Genomic DNA, 11934 nt, shown 5'->3' with positions numbered 1-11934 from the left:
CACCTAAAGTAGCGGCCTTTTCACAAGCACGGGTTCAAGCATGGGCTAAGTATTATGATGGTCTCCCGCGTTGGGCTGTGGCTACAAATGGTTTTGTGGGTCTTTCAGAAAACTACAAGTTGTGGATGAGTTCCGATGATAAAGCTGTGAGGACCGAGGCTCGAAATGGGGAGCCGGCTGAGCTTTTGATACCTCGCATTCGGGTTAAGTATGAGGGCCGTGATTCTGCCAATCCTCGCACCCATGGTATTAACACTGTGAAAGCTCGTCCTGGTCGAAAGGGAAAGGAAATTCCTCCCCGTTCCAGTTTTAGGCCTAAGAAGATGCCTAACATGAAGGGGCCTGCCGTTGCTAAAAGAAATGCAAGCTCTCGCGGAGATCGTCGCCGGAACAATGTATGGGTTAGGAAAGCTCAGCCGTTAGTAGAACCAGTGACTAATCCAGTTGATGTTGATAATCCTTCCCCCACCATCGTTTGTGCCCTTGAGGCTGAGCGGGCTATAACTGTTCAAACTAATAATGTTTTTGAGGCCTTGGCATCTTTGGAAGTTAGTGTCCAGGAGCCGGTTCTTATGGAGGTTGATATAGGGGCAGCGCAGAAACCTGTGGGGGTGGACCCCGCGAACATTGCCCTCTACAAGACTTTATTTGATGATCCGGAAGAACTAGAGTAGTGTAGTTCTTGCTAGGGTGTAGGTGCCCTTTATTTATTTCAGTTGTGTTTGTTTTTCATTCCTTAGCACTTTTATTTTCCTTCTTATCATTTTTTAATAAAGGCGTATTTTATTTTTACTTTCATTTTTTGCTTCTCCTCTTTTTTCATTTTTTATATATTTGCTCATGTCTAACACTTTTGCACAACGTATATATTTTTTACTTGTTTGGACCGAAACCATAAATAGGATTGCATACGTATCTTTGTTAAATAATTTTAACTTTGAATCAGGTCGTTCGTAGTTCTAGCTAGAATAAATTCTAGGATGCCAAATTTAATAGATATGCTCTGAGGTGGAAACATATTATTTGATCGGTGAAATGAGTGAAGTTTTATCATTATTTTAATCTGCTGTTTTTGCCGTAAGCCGTGTATCTGCACATAAAAATGAAATTCCATGTGTTTTTTTGTTTTTTTGTACGGCTATTTTTCGGTACGCATATCTGAATACGTGCTGTACCCCCCCAAGTGTTCGTTATTTTTCCGTTATGTGCGGATAAAATGACGAGCACTTCTGGGCAAAATTTGGCAGGCAAAGAGTTTCAACGCCCAGGCTGGGGCGTCAAAGTTTTTGGCGCCCAGCCCTGGGCGTTGAAAATGATTTCTGGGCGGTCTTTTTTCGACGCTTTGCTTCACATGTTCTTGCATTTATTTATTTTTTTCTCTTTTTTTGTTTTACTTTTTTACTCGTATTGAAATCAATTTTGACGCTATTTCGGAGGCTTTTTTTACTGTTAGCGTGAGACGCATTTTTGTCCGGATTAATTTTTTCTATTCATGACTTGAAACGGTTTTGAGAATGGGGTTAGTGTGCGGAAGATATGAAGATATTTGTGTAGGCTTTTTGAGTGGGCCGAGGTGCGCGTTGACGTGGGGGGCGGTGTTTATTTTTTTATGAATTTTTTTTGAGCAACATTTGCATTGTTTGGATTTGATTTCCTTTTTGATTTCTTTGGGTTGCATGGGTTAGACCCTTATGTTTTGGCAATATGATAGTGTGGTTCATTTTGGGATTTTTTTTTTTGAATTTCAATGTCACGATGCAAGACCGAGTGGGCCTTGTTTATTGGGCCTAGAGTGGGCCGCTTCTTTGTTTTTGTATTTGCAAGTACGTTTGGTGCTTATTTAGTGTTAGAATAAAAGTTTTTAGGAGAAATCTTACGCCTTTATTAATTTGGAAAGTAAGGAAAACACACTAAAATAAAATTTGCCTATATTCTAAGGGGTCTTAGGACCATCTAAAGCCTTTATTTATTTATTTTATCAGTCTAAAGAACTACTAGGCGTTTTTTTTTTACTAAGGTGCTCTCTATGGCTCAAGCCTTGGGTTTAGTCTCGTAAAACTTTGGTCCTTCGCCGGTACTCATCTTGAATTCTATTCCCTTTGTGTTGACCCACTGACATGTCTTCACCCATCCGTTCTCGCCCTCTTTTAGTGTTGATGCAGGAGAGATTAACTGGGTTGGATCGAAACCTTCATCTTGTAAAGCTAGGGTAGTCATCATAGTCTCGTCCTCCATAGGCCTCGATTCGTTAAACAATGTCCATAGAGCCTGGTTGTCCAATATTTCAGCTGTTTTGGTCTTGGTGAGGTGAGGTGCCTCATCCAAGGTATGGAAGTCATGGAAAATTTCAAATCCGGGTTTTAGCAAGCCATCCTGAACGAAGGGTTCAGGGAAATCACAGCATGGGTGTTCTTCTCCTTCCCGAACGAACATTCCGTTAAGAGTTCTTTGATACGGGGGAAGAAGGGTGGTTTGTTTGGCCTTAGTTGGGTTAAGGCATAGCCCAGACAAGCGGTCAGCAATATCTTCCTCTGTTGGTTCATAGCCTAGGCCAAAGGGAGTAGATTTGTTGGGTAGAAAATGGAACGTGCATTCCTTCTTCCTTATGCCCAATGGGGTTCCTGGGAAACAACCTTGAGCTAACAGCATTTTAGGGATGACTCGGGATGCATGCGGGTCTAGGAATGCTGGATCATAGTCCTCGATGAATTGGATGGCTTCATCCATTTAAAAACCGTAAAGGTCGTCTGCAGTTTCGGCCGTTCCAACCATGGTACAACTGATGTCGAGAGGAGGAGCGCGGATTTCTAGAATTACCCCGTTATGGTTAAGTTTAACCATTTGGTGCAAGGTAGAAGCCACACCTCCTAAGTCATGTAGCCAAGGTCGCCCCAAGAGGAGGTTGAAAGTGGGCTTGATATCGATTATTTGAAACTCCGTGGTGCGTGCCACAGGCCCGGTTTGTATCGTAAAGTTGATTTTTCCCAATACAGGCCTTCGAGAGTTATCATAAGCTCGTACTCCTTGCGTGGAGGTTTGGAAGTCATCGTTTCCTAGCCCCAAGCAATGGGCGATTCGCAATGGGCAAACGTTAACTGCTGAACCGTTATCTACGAGCGCTAGGGGGATGTTTTGTCCTTTGCATCCAACCACTAGATAGAGGGATTTATTGTGGGCGCCTCCTTCCTTGGGCAAGTCTTTGTCAGTAAAAACTATTGCTTTTTCCTCAGCATCTCTTGTGACGTGGTTAACCAATGAGTTAGGTGTGATATCCGTAGGCACTGAGATGAGGTCAAGTGAGAGAATAAGTTTTTCGCGATGCTCCTTTGAAGTACACATGAGATCCCAGATGGTAATCTCAGCCTTAGTTCTTTTTAGTTGCTTCAAGAGAGGATTTTCAATGACTTCTGCGACGGTGGTGTGCCGTCCGTTCTCAGGATTTTGTCTGACTGGGATATCGTCCATGGGAGGTGGGCGAATATTCGGTTGGTGTATCCTTCCGGATCGGGTGAGATTCCTGAGGGGTGGTGTCAATGAGAGCATACCCGGGCCAAGTTTCGGTAAAGAAGTCCTGGCCCGATACTTGAGATAGGTAGATATCTTCAGCATCATCATCCCACGCACCGCACACTTCTCTCTCGATTCGATCCATAGGGACCACAGCGAGTGGTGCACCTTGAGGTGTAATATACACCGTAGGGTCGAAGTTCTTATTTTCTGGTTGGTCGAGAGAGATGTGACAAGAGCCGAGTGGGCTCTTGTTGTTGTTGGGTTTGCCAACGTTAGGGAGAGGTATTACTTCATCCTCTATCATGTCCTGGATCGTGTTTTTTAGATTCTAGCAGTTTTCAGTGTCATGCCCATTTCCTTGATGGAATTTGCAGTAAGTACCTTCGACCCAATATTTACTTTTGACAGGAGGGTCACGGGTGGGGCCTGTAGGCCTCAACTTTCCTTGATTGGTTAGTCTTTCGAAGGCTTGCACCAAAGTCGACCCGAGTGGGGCAAACTTTCGATCTCGGACCCATCTTCCAGGGCTTCTCCGGGCGGGGGTCTCCTCTACGACATGGACTTCTTGGGCTTGGGATGTGTGGCCCCTGTTGTAGGTGTTACTTTTGTATGCGGGCTTGCTTTGTATTGTTTTTGCGAGATCATCCACGATCTTTATTCCCACATCATAAACTCTTTTGAAAGTATCAAGGCCCAGGTACCTAAGGTGTTGTCTGTAAGCCGGGTCCAGGTTGTCAATGAATTTTTGGACCAATTCTGTTTCGGGAGGCCTTTGGGCCGCTTGGTCCCTCCATCTAGCAAAGTAGGTTGTGAAACCTTCATTTTTCTTTTGGCAGAGGACTTCCAGCTCGCGCATGGTGACTTGAAAATCCATGTTCGACGAGTATTTCTTGATGAAGACATTGACAAAGTCCTCCCAAGTGGGGAAGAGCTTAGGGTCCTGGTGGTAGTACCATTTGAGCGGCACAGGTTCCAAGGACAAAGGAAAGGCAGGTAAATACATGGACTTGTCCACGCCTTTCAAGTTCATGGCATTCACAAAGCTCAAGAGATGATCACGGGGATTGTCCGTGGCTTTGAATTTCGGTAAGTCAGATGAACTAAACTTTTCTGGTAGTTTGCCAGGAAAAGGTTCAAGATCGAGGGAGAAGTACTTGCTCCCCATGGTTTGCTGTAGAACCATTTTTTCAATCCTCTTCTCGTTATCGAGGTCGTTTTTGGCTTGCGCAGCTGCTAAGGCTTCGTTTTCCATTTTCAGTTGGCTCATGAGTTGGGTCATTTGGACCATCCGGTCTCGCAATTCTTCGATGGACATGTTTGAGGGTGCGAATCGAGGTTGGGGGAGCGGAGATCCTTGAAAGGGGGAATGACGGACGGAGCTTGGAGTTACTAAACCTTGCGTTGGTGATGTAGCTTCGAGACGCACTAACCTTTGATTTTCAGATCGGCGCCAAGTGGCAGGACCAGCCCTATGCATAAGATAAGCTAAAGTTTAGGCCCCAAAGTTTTAAGCATTACTTAGTCTAGACTTTTGACTCTCTCTATTGGTGTTTCATTCTCTCTTCTGTTGGTACACTTTTTGGTTTTTTTCTTGGTCATTCTTTGGATTTTCGAAACACTTGCCCGTGTGACATTCATAGTTATTAGCATGCTCGGTTTTGGTGCCGAACATTGTCGTCGTAGGAGGCCTAACAACGACACGAAGAGTTATTTATTACTATTTTTTTTAGTCGCTTTTAGAATCGAGTGCCTTTTCATACACCCTCGCAGCAATTATTTTTTTTACGAAAAGTTTTTTTTTTTTGCTACGTATTTTCTTTATGCGCGGGCACCGAGGCTGCTGCGCCTGACCAAAAGGCCAGGCAGCAACTTCAGCGCTCAGCGAAGGGCGTGAGAAATATTGGCGCCCAGACAGGGGCGTTGAAAATGCGTCCCTGGCTGGCCCTTGTCTTCTGTTAGCGTATATCTTTTCGTTTATGCGACTTTGATTTTGCGTGCTTGCCTAATAACGTCCTTTACGCGTTGTGCAGCGTTTGTGGGATTCGTTACGGGCCATCCCGAGCGTCGCTTACTTTTGTGGCGATCGTTCGGGTTTGCGGAACACGTATTTTGGTATAACTCTTTGGCCAATTGGTTTACGAATGTTTGGGCAACTTTTAAGGTCGTTGGTTTTCTAGCATTATTTGTCACACACAATCACATAATTCGCTACACATAACTAACATTACATCATGAGGCAAAATAATAATATGTCATGTAGTTTATGATAGGTTTCTATGGGTAGATTTTGCGCCGGCTTGGTACCGCTTCTATCCTAGATCCAACACATGCCCCGACAGACGGATTTCCCCCAAGAGGTCAATCACGATGTAAGCCAAGGGGGCATGCACCAATGAGAGGGACCTAGTGGGCGAGCGATTGGGTTTGGGACGGGTGTACTACTAGCGAAAAGTGCCGAGTGGAAAACATTCGAAGCGTATGCACCTCCCAGTTGGCGATGGGTATCCTTAGTCCCAACTCCCGAGATGAAACATCCAAGGGAGCCAAGATTCGTTATGCGGTTCTGTCCGTTCACATTAATATGCTGATTTTCAGGTCGTCCCAACTTGATGGGGAAATAAACGCGGGGTAGGATCGTTTCACCCTTCGGCTATTTTGATTACCTACGAGCACGAGTATTTCTTCACTATCCCCAGCGGAGTCGCCACTGTGAGGGGGTCGAAAAAGCACGAGGCTAATGCGTGACCTCGTCCCTCGTGGGCGTGACGTTTCTTTTTGTCAAATCAAGTGTAATTGGATTTCCTGTGAGTTTACACCCAATTCACTAGTAATATAGGAGTCGCCATTCAGTTTTTAACGACAATGAGAAAAACTGACAAAACCCGGTTATCGTGAGATAAAGGGAGTGCAATTATGTTTGACCACGACGGCCATAGGTTCCCTTGTGATCCCTGGTGTGGGGATTGCTCAACGTACACCCGCAGGGCAGAGATTGAGGGTTCGGGGGACTGTAACTACCAAGAGGAGTACTCGCTCTTCGATAACTCCAGAGGCAGGATATCCTTACTAGCTCAGCATAAATAATTGAAGGGACATGCGTTAACTATTAAACTAATCTGAATTGATTTAAGCAATATGCAACACATAATACTAGATCGATCGTGATTATCTTGTTTAGATTGATTTAAGGGACCTAGCATGATAGTTCAATTGTCCAAGATATTATCTTTATTAGGCGTGATAGAACAATAAGATTTAATAGTTTAACAGTTTTATAAAAGGGCAAGGAAAGCGATTAAATCATGCGAAGGGACACATTACGACGCACCCTTGAGAGGTGCGTCATGGTTCTCAGAAAACTAACCACTTTGGCTTTGCTATTTCTCCTTTTATTTAACGAACCTCAAGTTTCCGGGCTTAATTCTTCAGCTACAAGGGACAGGATACGTTCTGTTCGATTTTTGGATCGAAGAACGCGGGATCAATTTCGCAGCGTGAGGCTTAGGCTTAGGGGTTGGAGTCAATACTCAGAATATGAATTGTGTCTTGGTTTCACGTCGAATTTGGGGCTGTATTTATAGAAAAGAGTTCGAGGAAAGATAGAATTTTAAAGCGCTAATTCAAGAAGAATTAGGAGAGAACACGTACCCAGGTAATTTCAGCGCCCAGGGCTGGGCGCCGAAGATTTCGGCGCCCAGAGCCAGGCGTTGAAAATAGGGTCTGGGCCGTATTTCCTTGTCAGATTTGGACTCGTGGAATACAGAGTCTTTGAGACTTATCCGAGTTTTTTTTAAGCGTATTAACTTTATGACGGAATGCGTCTGGGCCCGTTACCAACTCTAGGTTCGTTAGGATTTTAATTAACACGTAACTCTTATTTTCGAATTATACTAGGAACAGGATTCCTCTTGCAAATTTTATCTCTTTTAGGATTTATGTTGGAGTGCAACACCTAATTCTGACAGGATTCTATCTTTTATGACTTGCCACTTTTAGCAACTACCCGTTACGGCAGTTACTATTTTTAGCAGGTTTTTATAAATAGTAGTTTTGGTTGAAATGAAAAGGGTGATTGAGATTCGTTATTTTACAGGAGATGCGTTGCCAAGTGGAGATTTTATGTTCTCATCATCGAACCTTCCCTTTCGGGAATGGGGACAAAAGTAGGTGTCTACATAGAGTGTGTAAAGACTTAGCTTGGAAAGTGTTTCTCAATGAAAGACTTAGGAGAGGCACAATACATATTGAGCATCGAGATCTATAGGGATAGACCTAGAGTATGATTGGACTAAGCCAAAGCACTTACGTTGACAAAGTGCTAGCTAGGTTCAGTATGATGAAAGCCAAGAGAGGCCATCTACCCATGTCACATGGCATATATCTAAGCAAGACTCAGTGTCCCAAGACATCTAATGAGCGTAGAAAGATTAGTGGAATTCCATATGCTTCGGCTATTAGATCTATCATGTATGCTATGATTTATACAAGGTCGGATGTTTCGTTTGCACTCAGTGCAACGAGCAGATACCAGTCAGACCAAGGTGAGGCGCATTGGACTGTTGCCAAGAATATCCTAAAGTACATGAAAAGGACAAAGGATCAATTTCTGGTCTATGGTGGTACAAATGAGTTGATTGTTAAAGGCTATACGGATGCAAGCTTTCAAACCGACAGAGATGATTTCAGATCACGGTTTGGTTTTGTGTTCTGCCTTAATGGCGGGGCAGTAAGCTAGAAAAGTGCTAAGCAAAGAACTATTGTGGATTCTACAACTGAGGTAACGCTAAATAGAGTACGGTTAAATGTGTTAAGCGTATCATAGGATAATAGAGAACGTATTTCAATGATAACAGTTCTGTGGGAGAAATAATAGAGAACGTTTAGCTGGCTTAACCGTTTTATATATTTTGCAATAATATAAAAAATTATATTTAATATATACAAATATACGGTTTAGTTATAGAGCTGTGTTTTGAATGAAGTGAGATGGGCGTACTATATTCCCATTTATTAAAAAAAAGAAAAAACAAATTCATCTCTCTCAATTAAGCATTGGCGCGGCAGATTGTGAAACTCGAAAAAAAAAACCTCCCCACAAAACCTATTCCAAAGTTAACCTTAATTCATCCTCTCGCAGAACCTAAATTCATCCTCCCGCAAAATCCAAACCACAACCGCACATCACCCCAATCTCCCACACCGCAGTGTCGTCGCTCTTTTTCAATCTCTGGTGAAGTCGAGTTTCCACACTCCAATTTTTTAGGTTGGTATTCTTATTTTTGTTCTACATCTTTATCCTTCAACTAATAACGTTTTTAATTATCAAATTGTAATATCTTATATGGAATTCTTGTTGTAAACTCTTAATAATTGCGTGAAAAATATTTTCATTGAAGTTTTTGGTCGAATCATAGAGGAGGGTATAATGATTAAATCGAATTACATTTAATTTATTAGGATGATTGTCGAAAAAATCTGGTAAATTAGTCTTTGCATCCCCGATTTTGTGGTTAAGAGAATTAGAGTTGAAGTTTGTTGGAAGCATGATGATTGTCTTTGGTTTAATAGCTTGAAGTCTGATATGTAATGTTCTGTATTTTTTGTGCTTCTTTTTTCTTCTGGTTAGGTGTGGCTTGGGTGTTTTTCGTGGCTTGGGTACGTGTTTTTCGTGCCCGTGTCTAGTGGCTTGGTGTTCTTCTGGTTAGGTGTGTCTTTGGGGTTATGCCTTGTTGTTATAGTTCAAATTAATAGAAAATATTTCCTATAAAAACTGCAAATAAAGTACAAAATTTAAATATTGATAACCATTGTAATTAGCTATTATTTTGTGAAGCTAGACTATCTCACATAATAGGGAATAATATTATTATGAGTCTAGAATTAGGCTTACTGATTATGTAAATGATAGCCTAGGATTATGCAAATTGCTAGTATTACTCGGCACTGATAGCCTGGGTGTTTTTTCATGCTCGTGTCTGGTGGATGCTCAATTGGAAGGTAGTAGCTACTGATACATGCCTTCTTTGTGGGTTATCTGGTGAATCTGTAGAACACCAATTCTTTGAATGCCCTGATCATATTCTGCCGCGCCAATGCTTAATCTGTAGAACACCAATTCTTTGAATTCCCTAGGATTAGAAGCTCTAGCTATTGATCATATTCTTTGCTGAAAGCATTTATTCTTTGTGGATAAATAGGAATGATAAGATATTTAATCATCATTATAAATCCCTTGCTGATCAGTTTAGGGAAACTCTTTTTAGAGATGCAGCTAGAGCTTCTATTGAGCTTGTAAGCTGCTGATTTATTTAAGTTGTTAGTTGCTTGTTTGTGTAGGTAGATGTTGTCACTGTTGGCTTGGTGGCTTAGTGTTGTAATGGATTTTTCCCATTTCTACTCTTCCTTTTGGTAATATAATTTACTTTATTTGCCCAAAACAAAGTCTTCGTGTCATTTTTTCTTTTTGTTCAACTCACTGAAACTTTAGCAACATAAAATAAATCCGAGTGTTAAATAGTTCAGGTGGGGGTGGTTATGATATTATCGCTCTTAAAACTGGTGTCATTACTTCTGGTTGGGAAAAATATGACTTGGCTATCCAGTTGAGCAACAAAAAATATCAGAGTTCAATGCTTGAAACTGTAAGAACATTATAAGTGTGTTGAGTGTATGTTGGAACAAATAGCCTTTTCAATAACACTTAGCAGCAAAGGCCCGTGCTGCATGAAATGATAGTCTTAGGCTGTGTTTTCTTCAACCGGATTTGACTTGTGTGAACTTACTGAAGCTTTTCAGAGTGTACAACAAAGTTTTGGATCGATTGAACCTAAACATATGCAGAATGCTTGGTATCCAGTCAGTGGATGCCTGTTTCATTAAAGATTTGGGCACAAGTCAACCTCCCAATTATGTCAAAAATCCAAGTTTCTCAAAATCAATTGACAATGTAGCTAGATTAGAAAGATAATGGACTTAATTACCTAAAATCCAGTACATATTTTGACTTGCCAACTCTCCCAAGCTGTAGGATGGTTTGTCCTCCGTTAACCTACAAAATATGTCATTAATTTATTTACTAGAACTTCTGAAGTTATAGCTAGAAATTGTAATGCTTTGTTAGTATACTGGCGCGTTAGTTTGTCAATAATTTTTAAAACTAACACCATATTACGAAAATAACTTGAATGCTTGAGCGTCCTTATTAATGTTAATCTTACCTCCATAGTAAGCTGGAAGTTCTTAGCCGAGCTCTGGATTCTGAGGCCAGCTCTGACAGCAAGTATAATATTCTTCTCAGAATAATTTTTACGTAACCAATCAGCTATTTCCACATCACCTGCAGTTAGGCCATCCTGTTCAGAATTGTCTCGGTGAGTTTTACTTGACAGGGAATAAACAGAGATGATCAACTAAACCTAAATGTGCGTGCAACTAAAATATAAAAAACAACACATAAATATTGAACTGTCGCAACCAAATCACCTCTATCTTTCCCAGGAAAAGAGGATAAGGGAAAGTGTAAGTGTGTTTGATGAGCTGAATTTTATAAGTAGCTCAACTTAAGGTTAAATTGCTCTTGTTTGGCCAACTTGTTTCTTCTTTGCAGCCTGCTTATGTTGTTTATACAGCCTTAAAATTAGAGTTATTAACTGAAATCCTAAACATAGAACTGGTCAGAACTGATTTGACAGAACTGATCTGATCAGAACTGATCTGGTCAGAATTGATCTGATCAGAACAGAATATCAGAACTGATCTGATCAGAACTAACCAGATACTTTCCTTCTAAAGCCTAACCAATACTTTTACATATATGTTCTTTATGATTAGGGTGTTAGCAATTGATGTTCCTTGCCGATTGAGAATGACAAAGGTGTCCATATAGTTGTCCTTGGAGAAGTGTACGTTGGGAAGGAAGGATAAGTGGTCAAGAATAATTTCAAACCTGTGCCTAGCGGTTATTATCGAGTTTGTATTGAAGAATATATCAACCCAAGTGCGGAATTGCCATGTCCCGAGGGGGGGAAACAAAATTCGTTTTTCAAAGCTTGGATAGATTTTTTATATTGCCTGCTCATTTGATTTTTCGTTAAATAAGGTACGGTATTGAAATTTTTATGCGTTGCATATCACGATACTTACTTATTTCATTCAACCTATAGTTTTTACATAGTTTTTATTTGTTTCATTCTCCATTAGGTATACTTATGCTAGATATGACGCGACTACATTATATGCACAGAGTACATGGTAATGATGATTACTAAGGCATATTGAGTCTGCTTGAAATAAGTCATGCCACAATATTTAGGCATTTGTTTAAGGCTCATTCAATTTCTTATTGAGGGAGATTTATGATTATGATCAAAAGGTGGAACCGTCTAACTACATTGTGATTGCCATTTGTTTTAAATTTAGATAACT

The 11934-nt window shown here is 41.1% G+C and overlaps 1 long non-coding RNA gene across 1 annotated transcript; it reads left to right on the top strand.

Moving 5' to 3' along the window:
* The first annotated feature begins 8530 nt into the window (after positions 1-8530).
* Positions 8531-11608, top strand: LOC130465841 (uncharacterized). The gene is made up of 2 exons (XR_008925859.1): positions 8531-8773; positions 11341-11608. It is a non-coding gene; the product is annotated as an uncharacterized lncRNA (long non-coding RNA).
* Positions 11609-11934: the final 326 nt, after the last annotated feature.

This window comes from Spinacia oleracea, chromosome 1 (genome assembly GCF_020520425.1).
Source record: "Spinacia oleracea cultivar Varoflay chromosome 1, BTI_SOV_V1, whole genome shotgun sequence".
In the NCBI taxonomy this organism is placed as follows: domain Eukaryota; kingdom Viridiplantae; phylum Streptophyta; class Magnoliopsida; order Caryophyllales; family Amaranthaceae; genus Spinacia; species Spinacia oleracea.
Note: the sequence above shows the minus strand (reverse complement) of the source record. Positions and strands in the feature narration are given on the sequence as shown.